Source organism: Triticum dicoccoides, chromosome 2A (genome assembly GCF_002162155.2).
Source record: "Triticum dicoccoides isolate Atlit2015 ecotype Zavitan chromosome 2A, WEW_v2.0, whole genome shotgun sequence".
NCBI classification, from domain to species: domain Eukaryota; kingdom Viridiplantae; phylum Streptophyta; class Magnoliopsida; order Poales; family Poaceae; genus Triticum; species Triticum dicoccoides.
Window position 1 is genome coordinate 417,417,918 of NC_041382.1, and position 15,815 is coordinate 417,433,732.

Here is a 15,815-nt window from a genome sequence, read left to right on the forward strand (position 1 = left end):
ATTGAAAATTTGGGATGTTACAGAGATAGAAGAGATTGATGTTACAATTAAGCTTGCCAATATAGATACTATTTCACCAGTTGGCATTGTTAGAGATGTTGAAGTCTTGTGTGGGAAAGTTACATACTCTGCTGATTTTCTTGTTCTCAGTTCCCCACAAGATGACTTTTGTCCCATTATATCTGGTAGACCCTTTTTGAATACTGTTAATGCTAAGATAGACTCTAATAAAGATATTGTTTCTGTTGGTTTAGGGGATATGTCTCATGAATTTAATTTTGCTAAATTTCATAGACAACCCCATGATAAAGAATTGCCTAGTATAAAAAATGAAATTACCGGTCTTGCTTCTATTGTCGTACCTCCTACTGATCCTTTAGAACAATACTTGCTAGACCATGAAAATGATATGTTTATGAATTAAAGAAGGGAAATAGATGAAGTATTCTTTAAAGAGGGACCTATTTTGAAGCACAACTTTCCTTTTGAAATCTTAGGGGATCCTCCTCCACCTAAGGGTGATCCCATGTTTGAGCTTAAGCCTTTACCCGATACTCTTAAATATGCTTATCTTGATGAGAAAGAGATATATCCTGTTATTATTAGTGCTAACCTTTCAGAGCATGAAGAAAAGAAATTATTAAAAACGCCGAAGAAGCACCATGCCGCTATTGGATATACTCTTGATGATCTTAAGGGCATCAGTCCCACTCTCTGCCAGCACAAAATAAAATTGGAGAAAGACGTGAAACTGGTTGTTGATCACCAACAACGGTTAAATCCTAAGATGAAAGAATTGGTAAGAAAAGAAATACTGAAGCTTCTGGAGGCAGGTATAATTTATCCCGTTGCTGATAGTCAGTGGGTAAGTCCTGTCCATTGTGTCCCTAAGAAGGGAGGAATTACTGTTGTTCCTAATGATAAAGATGAATTGATCCCACAAAGAATTGTTACACGTTATAGAATGGTAATTGATTTCTGCAAATTAAATAAAGCTACTAAAAAGGGTCATTACCCTTTACCTTTTATTGATCAAATGCTAGAAAGATTATCCAAACATACACATTTTTGCTTTCTAGATGGTTATTCTGGTTTCTCTCAAATACCTGTGTCAAAAGAGGATCAAGAAAAGACAACTTTTACTTGCCCTTTCGGTACCTTTGCTTATAGACGTATGCCTTTTGGTTTATGCAATGCACCTGCTACTTTTCAAAGATGTATGACTACTATATTCTCTGATTTCTGTGAAAAGATTGTTGAGATTTTCATGGATGATTTCTCCGTTTACGGAACTTCTTTTGATGATTGCTTAAGCAACCTTGATCAAGTTTTGCAGAGATGTGAAGAAACTAATCTTGTCTTGAATTGGGAGAAGTGCCACTTTATGGTTAATGAAGGTATTGTCTTGGGGCATAAAATTTCTGAAAGAGGTATTCAAGTTGATAAAGCTAAAGTTGATGCTATTAAGAAGATGCTGTGTCCTAGGGACATTAAAGGTATAAGAAGCTTCCTTGCTCATGTCGGTTTTTATAGGAGGTTCATTAAGGACTTCTCTAAAATTTCTCGGCCTATGACTAATCTTTTACAAAAAGATGTTCCTTTTGTCTATGATGATGATTGTGTAGAAGCGTTTGAATACTTAAGAAAGCTTTGGTTTCTGCACCTATTGTTCATCCTCTTGATTGGAATTTACCATTTGAAATCACGTGTGATGCTAGTGATTATGTTGTAGGGGTTGTTCTAGGACAAAGAGTTGATAAGAAATTAAATGTTATTCAATATGCTAGTAAGACTCTAGACAATGCTCAAAGAAATTATGTTACTACTGAAAACGAATTTTTAGCAGTTGTGTTTGCTTGTGATAAGTTCACACCTTATATTGTTGATTCCAAAGTAACTGTTCAAACTGATCATGCTGCTATTAAATATCTTATGGAAAAGAAAGATGCTAAACCTAGACTTATTAGATGGGTTCTCTTTCTACAAGAATTTGATTTGCATATTATTGATAGAAATGGAGCTGAGAACCCCGACAACTTGTCTAGGTTAGAGAATTTTCTTGATGACCCACTACCTATAGATGATAGCTTCCCTGATGAACAATTAGCTGTCATAAATGCTTCTCGTACTACTCCATGGTATGTTGATTATGCTAATTATATTGTTGCTAAGTTTATAACACCTAGTTTCACATACCAACAAAAGAAAAAGTTCTTCTATGATTTAAGACATTACTTTTGGGATGACCCACACCTTTATAAAGAAGGAGTAGATGGTGTTATTAGACGTTGTGTACCTAAGCATGAACAGGAACATATCCTACGTAAGTGTCACTCCGAGGCTTATGGAGGACACCACGCTGGAGATAGAACTGCACATAAGGTATTGCAATCCGGTTTTTATTGGCCTACTCTCTTCAAGGATGCCTGTAAGTTTGTTTTGTCTTGTGATGAATGTCAAAGAATTGGTAATATTAGTAGACGTCAAGAAATTCCTATGAGTTATTCACTTGTTATTGAACCATTTGATGTTTGGGGCTTTGATTATATGGGACCTTTTCCTTCCTCTAATGGGTACACACATATTTTTGTTGCTGTTGATTACGTTACTAAGTGGGTAGAAGCTATTCCAACTAGTAGTGCTGATCATAAAACCTCTATTAAGATGCTTAAAGAAGTTATTTTTCCGAGGTTTGGAGTCCCTAGATGCCTAATGACAGATGGTGGTTCACATTTTATTCATGGTGCTTTCCGTAAAATGCTTGCTAAGTATGACCTTAATCATAGAATTGCATCTCCTTATCACCCACAGTCTAGTGGTCAAGTAGAATTGAGCAATAGAGAGCTTAAATTAATTTTGCAAAAGACTGTTAATAGATCTAGAAAGAATTGGTCCAAGAAACTTGATGATGCATTATGGGCCTACAGAACTGCATATACAAATCCTATGGGTATGTCTCCGTATAAAATGCTTTATGGTAAAGCATGTCACTTACCTATTGAACTAGAACATAAGGCATATTGAGCCATTAAAGAGCTCAACTATGATTTCAAACTTGCCGGTGAGAAGAGGCTTTTTGACATTAGCTCACTTGATGAATGGAGAACCTAGGCCTATGAGAATGCCAAACTGTTTAAAGAAAAAGTTAAAAGATGGCATGATAAAAGGATACAAAAATGTGAGTTTAATGTAGGTGATTATGTATTGCTATACAACTCTCGTTAGATTTTTTATAGGCAAACTCCTCTCTAAATGGGAAGGTCCTTACATCATCGAAGGCACAAATCTGAGGGTGGTTGATACATCTGCGTCATATCTATAATTTTTGATTGTTCCATGCCAATATTATTCAACTTTCATATACTTTTGGCAATTTTTTATACTATTTTTGGGACTAACATATTGATCCAGAGCCCAGTGCCAGTTCCTGTTTGTTGCATCTTTTTTTGTTTCGCAGAATATCCATATCAAACGGAGTCCAAATGGGATAAAAATTGTCGGAGATTTTTTTTGGAATATATATGATTTTTCAGAAGAAAAAACCACGCGAGACGATGCACGAGGGGGCCACGAGGCAGGGGGGCGCCCCCTAGGGGGGCAGGCGCGCCCTGACCCTCGTGGACACCCCGTAAGGCGGTTGATGCCCTTCTTACGCCGTAAGAAAGCTAATATCTGGATAGAGATCATGTTAATATTTCAGCCCAATCGGAGTTAGGGATCTCCGGGAATATAAGAAACGGTGAAAGGGTAGAATCTGAGAACGCAGAAACAGAGAAAGACAGAGAGACGGATCCAATCTCGGAGGGGCTCTCGCCCCTCCCACGGCATGGAGGCCAAGGACCAGAGGGGAAACCCTTCTCCCATCTAGGGAGGAGGTCAAGGAAGAAGAATACGAAGGGGCCCCCTCTCCCCTTCTCTTCTAGTGGCGCCGGAATGCTGCTGTGGCCATCATCATCACCGCAATATTCACCAACAACTTCACCGCCATCATCACCAACTCTTCCCCCCTCTATGCAGCGGTGTAACCTCTCTCTTACCCGCTGTAATCTCTACTTAAACATGGTGCTCAACGCTATATATTATTTCCCAATGATGTATGGCTATCCTATGATGTTTGAGTAGATCCATTTTATCCTATGGGTTATTTGATGATCGTTATTGGTTTGAGTTGCATGTTTTATTATTGGTGCTGTCCTATGGTGCTCTCCGTGTCGCGCAAGCGTCAGGGATCCCCGCTGTAGGGTTTGCAATATGTTCATGATTTGCTTATGGTGGGTGGCGTGACTGACAGAAGCACAGACCCGAGTAAGTAGGTTGTTTGCGTATGGGATAAAGAGGACTTGATACTTTAATGCTATGGTTGGGTTTACCTTAATGATCTTTAGTAGTTGCGGATGCTTGCTAGAGTTCCAATCATAAGTGCATATGATCCAAGTAGATAAAGTATGTTAGCTTATGCCTCTCCCTCATATAAAATTGCAATAATGGTTACCGATCTAGTTATCGATTGCCTAGGGACAAATAACTTTCTCGTAACAACAAGCTCTTTCTAACACTAACTTAGTTGTGTCTTTATCCAAAAAAACCCTACTCTTTATTTAGGTTCTCTTTATTATCTTGCAAACCTATCCAAAAACACCTACAAAGTACTTCTAGTTTCATACTTGTTCTAGGTAAAGCAAACGCTAAGCGTGCGTAGAGTTGTATCGGTGGTCGATAGAACTTGAGGGAATATTTGTTCTACCTTTAGCTCCTCGTTGGGTTTGACACTCTTACTTATCGAAAACTGTTGCGATCCCCTATACTTGTGGGTTATCAAGACCTTTTTCTGGCGCCGTTGCCGGGGAGCAATAGCGTGGGGTGAATATTCTCATGTGTGCTTGTTTGTTTTATCACTAAGTAATTTTTATTTGTTGTTCTTAGTTGTTCTTTATCTTTATCTATGGATGTGGAACACCAAATACAAAAAAATTAGGTGTACTTGCTGCTCATGGAGACGAGGAACCTCCTAAAACCCTCGATGCTCGTTATGTGACAGATATTATGTACTACTTTGATAATCCAGAGAAAACCCCATTCAATTTGGTAATGGTACATGTTGGATCAATGTGAATACTTTAGGGATTATCGCTTGACTCAAAAACGGAAACTATTATGCGATCAAAATTATATGTTGAAATGGTATGCTAGGCAACTATGCTTGAGATATGATTATACTTGTTGCTCTAGGATGAAGGCTCCACACCTTCCCTTTTATGCAAATTTAATGATAATGAAACTTTGGCTTCTTATGCTAGAGGTATATATGACTATTATGATGTGGAACAAATAGAAGAATTTGTTGCTTTTATGGGTGCTTATGAAATTGAATCTATGTTCAAAGAATATGAAAATCTTTATGATGTTGTCTACAGACCTGAAAATTTAGCTATCCTAAATATTTTTATGAGAATTATGAATACAATTCCAATTTTTTGCTTTTATTGGTGCTTATGAAATTGAATCTATGTTCAAAGAATATGAAAATCTTTATGATGTTGTCTACAGACCTGAAAATTTAGCTATCCTAAATATTTTTATGAGAATTATGAATACAATTCCGATATTGATGCGTTTATTGAGAAAGTCTCCGCTATCCCAGAAGAGACTAATATTTTGCAGGAATCTATGGAAGAAGAAATTGATAAAACTGTGAGCTCATTGGATGAAAAAGATGAGGAGGAGAGCGAAGAACAAAAGGAGGAAGAGCAGATTGATCACCCGTGCCCACCTTACAATGAGAGTAACTCTTCAACTCATACATTGTTTAATTTTCCTTCATGCTTACTGAAGGATGAATGCTATGATAATTGCTATGATCCCGTTGATTCTTTTGAAATATCCCTTTTTGATGATGCTTGCTATGCTTGTGGCCAAGATGCCAATATGAATTATGCTTATGGAGATGAACTTGCTATAGTTCCTTATGTTAAACATGAAATTGTTGCTATTGCACCCACACATGATAGTCCTATTATCTTTTTGAATTCTCCAAACTACACTGTATCGGAGAAGCTTGCACTTATTAAGGATTATATTGATGGGTTGCCTTTTACTACTACACATGATGATTCTGATAGATATAATATGCATGTGCTTGCTGCTCCTACTTGCAGTTATTATGAGGGAGGAACGATATCTCCACCTCTCTATGTTTCCAACATGATAAAATTGCAAGAAAAACTGTTTATACTATGCATTGGCCTTTACTTTGTGTGCATGAATTGTTCTTTTATGGCATGCCGATGCATAGGAAGAGAGTTCGACTTCGTTGTTGCATGATATATGTTACTTGGTGCTCACTAATAAATTATAAATCATTGTTAATTAAAATTGGCTTTGATATACCTTGGGATCCGGGTGGATCCATTGCTTGAGCACTATATGCCTAGCTTAATGGATTTAAAGAAAGCGCTGCCAGGGAGACAACCTGGAAGTTTTAGAGAGTCATTTATTTCTGTTGTGTTCTTTTATATAGTTTAAAAACAACAAAAATAAAGACGGGAACCTAAAACTTTTCCAAAAAGAAAAGCGAAAGTGAGAAAGACGAGCATTGTTGAAGTGGGAGCTAGCCTCGAACTTTGTTCATGCTCACGGAAACTTTGTGAATCTTGATTACAGAAACTTTTCAACAACAATAATTATCCCCTTGTACAATTCCATTGTATTATAAAAATAATGTGCCAAGGTTTGCCTTTAGGATGTTTACAATGCTTGTTGGTTTGTGCGGTGCAGGACAGAAACTTTGGCCGTAGTGCACAATTTTACATTTTTTGCTGGAATGTCAAATGGTTCTGATTCTTTTTTCACTGTACTTCTAACAAATTGTTTATTTTCCCTAATTTTGGTAGAATTTTTGGAGTACCAGAGGTATGGTGAATGTTCAGATTATTATAGACTGTTCTATTTTAGACAGATTCTGTTTTTGATGCATAGTTTGCTTATTTTGATGAAACTAATAATTTATATCAGTGGATTAAGCCATGCAAAAGTTATATTACAGTAGACACAATGCAAAAACAAAATATGAATTGGTTTGCAACAGTACTTAGAGTAGTGATTTGCTTTATTATACTAACAGATCTTACCGAGTTTTCTGTTGAAGTTTTGTGTGGATGAAGTGTTCAATGATCAAGAAGGTCTCGATGTGAGAAGAAGGAAGAGAGGCAAGAGCTCAAGCTTGGGGATGCACGAGGCACCCCAAGTAAATATTCAAGGAGACTCAAGCGTCTAAGCTTGGGGATGCCCCGGAAGGCATCCCCTCTTTCTTCAACAGGTATCAGTATGTTTTCGGATTTGTTTCGTTCATGCGATATGTGCAATCTTGGAGCGTCTTTTGCATTTAATTTTCACTTTTCTTTTATGCACCATGCTGGTATGAGATAGTCCTTGGTTGATTTATAGAATGCTCATTGCACTTCACTTATATCTTTTGAGTATGGCTTTATAGAACGCTTCATGTGCTTCACTTATATCATTTGAAGTTTGGATTGCATGTTTCTCTTTACATAGAAAACCGCCATTTGTAGAATGCTCTTTTGCTTCACTTATATTTGTTGGAGCACGGGCATATCTTTTGTAGAAATAATTAAACTCTCTTGCTTCACTTATATCTATTTAGAGAGATGATAGGAATTGGACATTCACATGGTTAGTCATAAAATCCTACATAAAACTTATAGATCACTGAATATCATATGTTTGATTCCTAGCAATAGTTTTGCGATATAAAGATGGTGATATTAGAGTCATGCTAGTGGATAGTTGTGGATTACTAGAAATACTTGTGTTGAGGTTTGTGATTCCCGTAGCATGCACGTATGGTGAACCATTATGTAACGAAGTCGGAGCATGAGGTATTTATTGATTGTCTTCCTTATGAGTGGCGGTCGGGGACGAGCGATGGTCTTTTCCTACCAATATAACCCCCTAGGAGCATGTGCGTAGTACTTTGTTTCGATAGCTAATAGACTTTTGCAATAAGTATGTGAGTTCTTTATGACTAATGTTGAGTCCATGGATTATACGCACTCTCACCCTTCCATCATTGCTAGCCTCTCTAGTATCGCACAACTTTCGCCGGTACCTTAAACCCACCATATACCTTCCTCAAAACAGCCACCATACCTACCTATCATGGCATTTCCATAGCCATTCCGAGATATATTGCCATGCAACTTCCATCATCATCATATACATGACTTGAGCATTCATTGTCATATTGCTTTGCATGATCGTAAGATAGCTAGCATGATGTTTTCATGGCTTGTCCGTTTTTTATGTCATTGCTACGCTAGATCATTACACATCTCGGTACACTGCCGGAGGCATTCATTTTGAGTCATATCTTTGTTCTAGATATCGAGTTGTAATATTGAGTTGTAAGTAAATAAAAGTGTGATGATCATTGTTATTAGAGCATTGCCCTAGTGAGGAAAGGATGATGGAGACTATGATTCCCCCACAAGTCGGGATGAGACTCCAGATGAAAAAAAAGAGAAAGGCCAAAAAAGGAAGGCCCAAAAAAACAAAAAAACAAAAAAAGAGAGAAAAAGAGAGAAGGGGCAATGTTACTATCCTTTTACCACACTTGTGCTTCAGAGTAGCACCATGATAACCCACAAGTATTGGGGATCGCAATAGTTTTTGATAAGTAAGAGTGTCCAACCCAACGAGGAGCTAAAGGTAGAACAAATATTCCCTCAAGTTCTATCGACCACCGATACAACTCTACGCACGCTTGACGTTCGCTTTATCTAGAACAAGTATGAAACTGGAAGTACTTTGTAGGTGTTTTTGAATAGGTTTGCAAGATAATAAAGAGCGCATAAATAAAAAGTAGGGTCTGTTTAGATAGAGACACAACTAAATTAGTTTTAGTAGAGAGCTTTTTGTTACGAGAAAGTTATTTGTCCCTAGGCAAACGATAACTAGATCGGTAATCATTATTGCAATTTTATTTGAGGGAGAGGCATAAGCTAACATACTTTCGCTACTTGGATCATATGCACTTATGATTGGAACTCTAGCAAGCATCCGCAACTACTAAAGATCATTAAGGTAAAACCCAACCATAGCATTAAAGTATCAAGTCCTCTTTATCCCATACGCAACAACCCCCTTACTCGGGTTTGTGTTTCAGTCACTTACGCAATCCACTATAAGAGAATCATGAATGTATTGCAACACCCTACAGCGGGGATCCCTCACGCTTTCGCGACACGGAGAGCACCATAGGACATCACCAATAATAAAACATGCAACTCAAACCAATCTTGTTCATCAAATAGCCCATAGGACAAAATGGATCTACTCAAACATCATAGGATAGCCATACATCATTGGGAAATAATATATAGTGTTGAGCACCATGTCTAAGTAGGGATTACAGCGGGTAAGAGAGAGGTTACACCACTGCATAGAGGGGGGGGGGAAAGAGTTGGTGATGATGGTGGTGAAGTTGTTGGTGAAGATTGCGGTGATGATGATGGCACCCGGTGGCACTCCGGTGCCACTAGAAGCGAGGGGGAGAGAGCCCCCCTCCTCCTTCTTCTTCTTCCTTGACCTCCTCCCTAGATGGGAGAAGGGTTTCCCCTTAGGTCCATGGCCTCCATGGCATGGGAGGGGTGAGAGCCCCTCCGAGATTGGATCTGTCTCTCTCTGTTTCTGCGTTCTCAGATTCTTCCCTTTCACCGTTTTTTATATTCCCGGAGATTCGTAACTCCAATTGGGCTGAAATTTTAACACGATCTCTATCCGGATATTAGCTTTCTTGCAGCGAAAGAAGACCATCAACCGCCTTACGGGGTGGCCACAAGGGTCAGGAGCGCGCCCCTGCCTCGTGGGCCCCTCGAGCATCGTCTCGCGTTGATTTCACCTCCCAAAAATCACATATATTCCAAAAAAATCTCCGTCCGTTTTTATCCCGTTTGGACTCCGTTTGATATGGATTTTCTGCGAAACAAAAAACGTGCAACAAATAGGAATTAACACTGGGCACTGGATCAATATGTTAGTCCTAAAAATAGTATAAAAAGTTGCCAAAAGTATATGAAAGTTGAATAATATTGGCATGGAACAATCAAAAATTATAGATACGACGGAGACGTATCAGCATCCCCAAGCTTAATTCATGCACGTCCTTGAGTAGGTAAATGATAAAAAAGATAATTTTTGATGTGGAATGCTACCTAGCATAATCTTGATAATGTATCTAATCATGGCATGAATATTAAGACACGAGTGATTCAAAGCAATAGTCTATCATTTGACATAAAAACAATAATACTTCAAGCCTACTAATAAGGCAATCATGTCTTTTCAAAATAACATGACCAAAGAAAGTTATCCCTACAAAATCATATGGTCTGGCTATGCTCCATCTTCACCACACAAAATATTCACATCATGCACAACCCCGATGACAAGCCAAGCAATTGTTTCATACTTTTGACGTTCTCAAACCTTTTCAACTTTCACGCAATACATGAGCGTGAGCCATGGATATAGCACTATGGGTGGAATAGAGTGTGGTTGTGGAGAAGACAAAAAGGAGAAGATAGTCTCACATCAACTAGGCGTATCAACGGGCTATGGAGATGCCCATCAATAGATATCAATGTGAGTGGGTAGGGATTGCAATGCAACGGATGCACTAGAGCTATAAGTGTATGAAAGCTCCAACTGAAACTAAGTGGGTGTGCATCCAACTTGCTTGCTCATGAAGACCTCGGGCATTTGAGGAAGCCCATCATCGGAATATACAAGCCAAGTTCTATAATGAAAATTCCCACTAGTATATGAAAGTGCTAACTCAAGAGACTCTCTATATGAAGAACATGGTGCTACTCTGAAGCACAAGTGTGGTAAAAGGATAGTAACATTGCCCCTTCTCTCCTTTTCTCTCATTTTTTATTTTCTTTTTTTGTCTATTTTTTTGGGGCCTTCTCTTTTTTTGGCATTTCTCTTTTTTATTTTTTTATTTTTTTCGTCCGGAGTCTCATCCCGACTTGTGGGGGAATCATAGTCTCCATCATCCTTTCCTCATTGGGGCAATGCTCTAATAATGATGATCATCACACTTTTATTTACTTACAACTCAATATTACAACTCGATACTAGAACAAAGATATGACTCTATATGAATGCCTCCGGCGGTGTACCGGGATGTGCAATGATCTAGCATAGCAATGACATCAAAAAACGGACAAGCCATGAAAACATCATGCTAGCTATCTTACGATCATGCAAAGCAATATGACAATGAATGCTCAAGTCATGTATATGATGATGATGGAAGTTGCATGGCAATATATCTCGGAATGGCTATGGAAATGCCATGATAGGTAGGTATGGTGGCTGTTTTGAGGAAGGTATATGGTGGGTTTATGGTACCGGCGAAAGTTGCACGGTACTAGAGAGGCTAGCAATGGTGGAAGGGTGAGAGTGCGTACAATCCATGGACTCAACATTAGTCATAAAGAACTCACATACTTATTGCAAAAATCTATTAGTCATCGAAACAAAGTACTACGCGCATGCTCCTAGGGGGATAGATTGGTAGGAAAAGACCATCGCTCATCCCCGACCTCCACTCATAAGGAAGACAATCAATAAATAAATCATGCTCTGACTTCGTTACATAACGGTTCACCATACGTGCATGCTACGGGAATCACAAACCTCAACACACGTATTTCTACTAATCCACAACTACCCACTAGCATGACTCTAATATCACCATCTTTATATCACAAAACTATTGCAAGGAATCAAACATATTATACTCAGCGATCTACAAGTTTTATGTAGGATTTTATGACTAACCATGTGAATAACCAGTTCCTGTCATCTCTCTAAATAGATATAAGTGAAGCAAGAGAGTTTAATTCTTTCTACAAAATATATGCCCGTGCTCTAACAAATATAAGTGAAGCAAAAGAGCATTCTACAAATGGCGTTTTTCTATGTAAAGAGAAACAGGCAATCCAAACTTCAAATGATATAAGTGAAGCACATGAAGCATTCGATAAAGCCATACTCAAAAGGTATAAGTGAAGTGAAATGAGCATTCTATAAATAAACCAAGGACTATCTCGTACCAGCATGGTGCATAAAAGAAAAATGAAAATTAAATGCAAAAGACGCTCCAAGATTGCACATATCGCATGAACGAAACGAATCCGAAAACATACCGGTACTTATTGAAGAAAGAGGGGATGCCTTCCGGGGCATCCCCAAGCTTAGACGCTTGAGTATACTTGAATGTTTACTTGGGGTGCCTCGGACATCCCCAATCTTGAGCTCTTGCCTCTCTTCCTTCTTCTCACATCGAGACCTTCTCGATCATCGAACACTTCATCCACACAAAACTTCAACAGAAAACTCGGTAAGATCCGTTAGTATAATAAAGCAAATCACTACTTTAAGTACTGTTGCAAACTAATTCATATTTTGTTTTTGCATTGTGTCTACTGTAATATAACTTTTTCATGGCTTAATCCACTGATATGAATCGATAGTTTCCTCAAAACAAGCAAACTATGCATCAAGAACAGAATCTGTCTAAAACAGAACAGTCTGTAATCATCTGAACATTAACCATACTTATGATACTTGCAAATTTCTACCCAAATTAGTAAAAATAAACAATTTGTATAGGAAGACAGTGCAAAAAGAATCAGAACCATTTGACGTTCCAGCTAAAAATGTAAAATCGCGCACTACAGCCAAAGTTTCTGTCCTGCACCGTACAAACCATCAAGCAAATGTAAACATCCTAAAGGCAAACCTTGGCACATTATTGTTATAATACAATGGAATTGTACAAGAGGATAATTATTTTTGTTGAAAAGTTTCTGTAATCAAGATTCACAAAGTTGCCATGAGCATGAACAAAGTTCAAGGAGCTCTCCCACTTCAACAATGCTTGTCTTTCTAACTTTCACTTTCCTTTTTGAAATTTTTTTGGGTTCCCCTCTTTATTTTTGTTGTTTTTAAACTATATGAAAGCACTCAACAGAAATAAATGACTCTCTAAAACTTCCGGGTTTCTCCCTGATAGCACTTTCTTTAAAGCCATTAAGCTAGGCATATAGTGCTCAAGTAATGGATCCACCCGGATCCCAAGGTATATCAAAGCCAATTTAAATTAACAATGATTTGTAATTTAGTAGTGAGCACAAAGTAACATGTATCATGCAACAACGAAGTCTAACTCTCTTCCTATGCATTGGCATGTCATAAAAGAACAATTCATGCACACAAAGTAAAGGCCAATGCATAGCATAAACAATTTGTTGCAATTTTATCATGTGGGAAACATAGAGAGGTGGAGATATAGTTCCTCTCTCATAATAATTGCAAGTAGGAGCAGCGAGCACATGCATATTATATTTATCAAAATCATCATGTGCAACGGTAAAAGGCAACCCATCAATATAATCCTTAATAAGTGCAAGCTTCTCCGATATAGTGTAGTCGGGAGAATTCAAAAAGATAACAGGACTATCATGCGTGGGTGCAATAGCGACATTCATGTTTAACATAAGGAACTATAGCAAGTTCATATCCATAAGCATAATTCATATTGGCATCTTGGCCACAAGCATAGCAAGCATCATCAAAAAGGGATATTTCAAAAGAATCAACGAGATTATAGCAATTATCATAGCATTCATCCTTCGGTAAGCATGAAGGGGAATTAAACAATGTATGAGTTGAAGAGTTACTCTCATTAGAAGGTGGGCATGGGTGATCAATCCACTCTTCCTCCTTTTGTTCCTCGCTCTCCTCCTCATCTTTTATTTCAATGAGCTCACAGTTTCATCAACTTCTTCTTCCATAGATTCCTGCAAAATATTAGTTTCTTCTTGAACAGCGGATACTTTCTTAATAAGCGCGTTAATATAGGAATTATATTCATAATTATCATTGCAATATTTTAGGATAGCTAAATTTTCAGGCCTATAAACATCATCATCAAAAGCTTCATACTTTTCAAACAAAGATTCAATTTCATAAGCACCTTTAAAAGCAACAAATCCTTCTATTTGTTCCACATCATAGTAATCATATATACCATTAGCATAAGAAGCCAAGGTTTCATTATCATTAAATTCACATGAAAATGGAAGGTGTGGAGCCATCATCCTAGAGCAACAAGTATAATCATATCTCAAGCATACTTGTCGAGCATACCACTTCTATATATAAATTTGATCCCATAATAGTTTCCCTTTTTGTGTCAAGCGATAATCCCTAAAGTATTCACGTTGATCCAACGTTACTCCCATTACCATACTGAATGAGGTTTTCTCAGGATTATCAAAGTGGTACATAATATTTTTCACATACTGAGCATCGAGGGTTTTAGGAGGTTCCTCATCTTCATGAGTACCAAGTACACCTAATTGTTTTGGTATTTCGTGTTCCATATCCAAAACTAAAGATAGAGAACAACTAAGAACAGAAAATAAAAATTACTTAGTGATAAAGCAAACAAGCACACACGAGAATATTCACCCCACGCTATTGCTCCCCGGCAACGACGCCAGAAAAAGGTCTTGATAACCCACAAGTATAGGGGATCGCAACAGTTTTCGATAAGTAAGAGTGTCGAACCCAACGAGGAGCTAAAGGTAGAACAAATATTTCCTCAAGTTCTATCGACCATCGATACAACTCTACGCACGCTTGACGTTCACATTACCTAGAACAAGTATGAAACTAGAAGTACTTTGTAGGTGTTTTTGAATAGGTTTGCAAGATAATAAAGAGCGCATAAATAAAAAGTAGGGGCTGTTTAGATAGAGACACAACTAAATTAGTTTTAGTAGAGAGTTTTTTGTTACGAGAAAGTTATTTGTCCCTAGGCAAACGATAACTAGACCGATAATCATTATTGCAATTATATTTGAGGGAGAGGCATAAGCTAACATACTTTCTCTACTTGGATCATATGCACTTATGATTGGAACTCTAGCAAGCATCCGCAACTACTAAAGATCATTAAGGTAAAACCCAACCATAGCATTAAAGCATCAAGTCCTCTTTATCCCATACGCAACAACCCCCTTACTCGGGTTTGTGTTCCAGTCACTCACGCAACCCACTATAAGAGAATCATGAACGTATTGCAACACCCTACATCGGGGATCCCTCACGCTTGCGCAACACGGAGAGCACCATAGGACAGCACCAATAATAAAACATGCAACTCAAACTAATATTGATCATCAAATAGCCCATAGGACAAAACAGATCTACTCAAACATCATAGGATAGCCATACATCATTGGGAAATAATATATAGCGTTGAGCACCATGTTTAAGTAGGGATTACAGCGGGTAAGAGAGAGGTTACACCACTGCATAGAGGGGGGAGAGTTGGTGATGATGGCGGTGAAGTTGTTGGTGAAGATTGCGGTGATGATGATGGCCCCCGATGGCACTCCAGTGCCACCGGAAGCGAGGGGGAGAGAGCCCTCTCCTTCTTCTTCTTCCTTGACCTCCTCCCTAGATGGGAGAAGGGTTTCCCCTCTGGTCCATGGCCTCCATGGCATGGGAGGGGTGAGAGCCCCTCGAGATTGGATCTGTCTCTCTGTCTCTCTCTGTTTCGGCGTTCTCAGATTCTTCCGTTTCACCGTTTCTTATATTCCCGGAGATCCGTAACTCCGATTGGGCTGAAATTTTAACACGATCTCTATCCGGATATTAGCTTTCTTGCGGCGAAAGAAGGGCATCAACCGCCTTACGGGGTGGCAACGAGGGTCAGG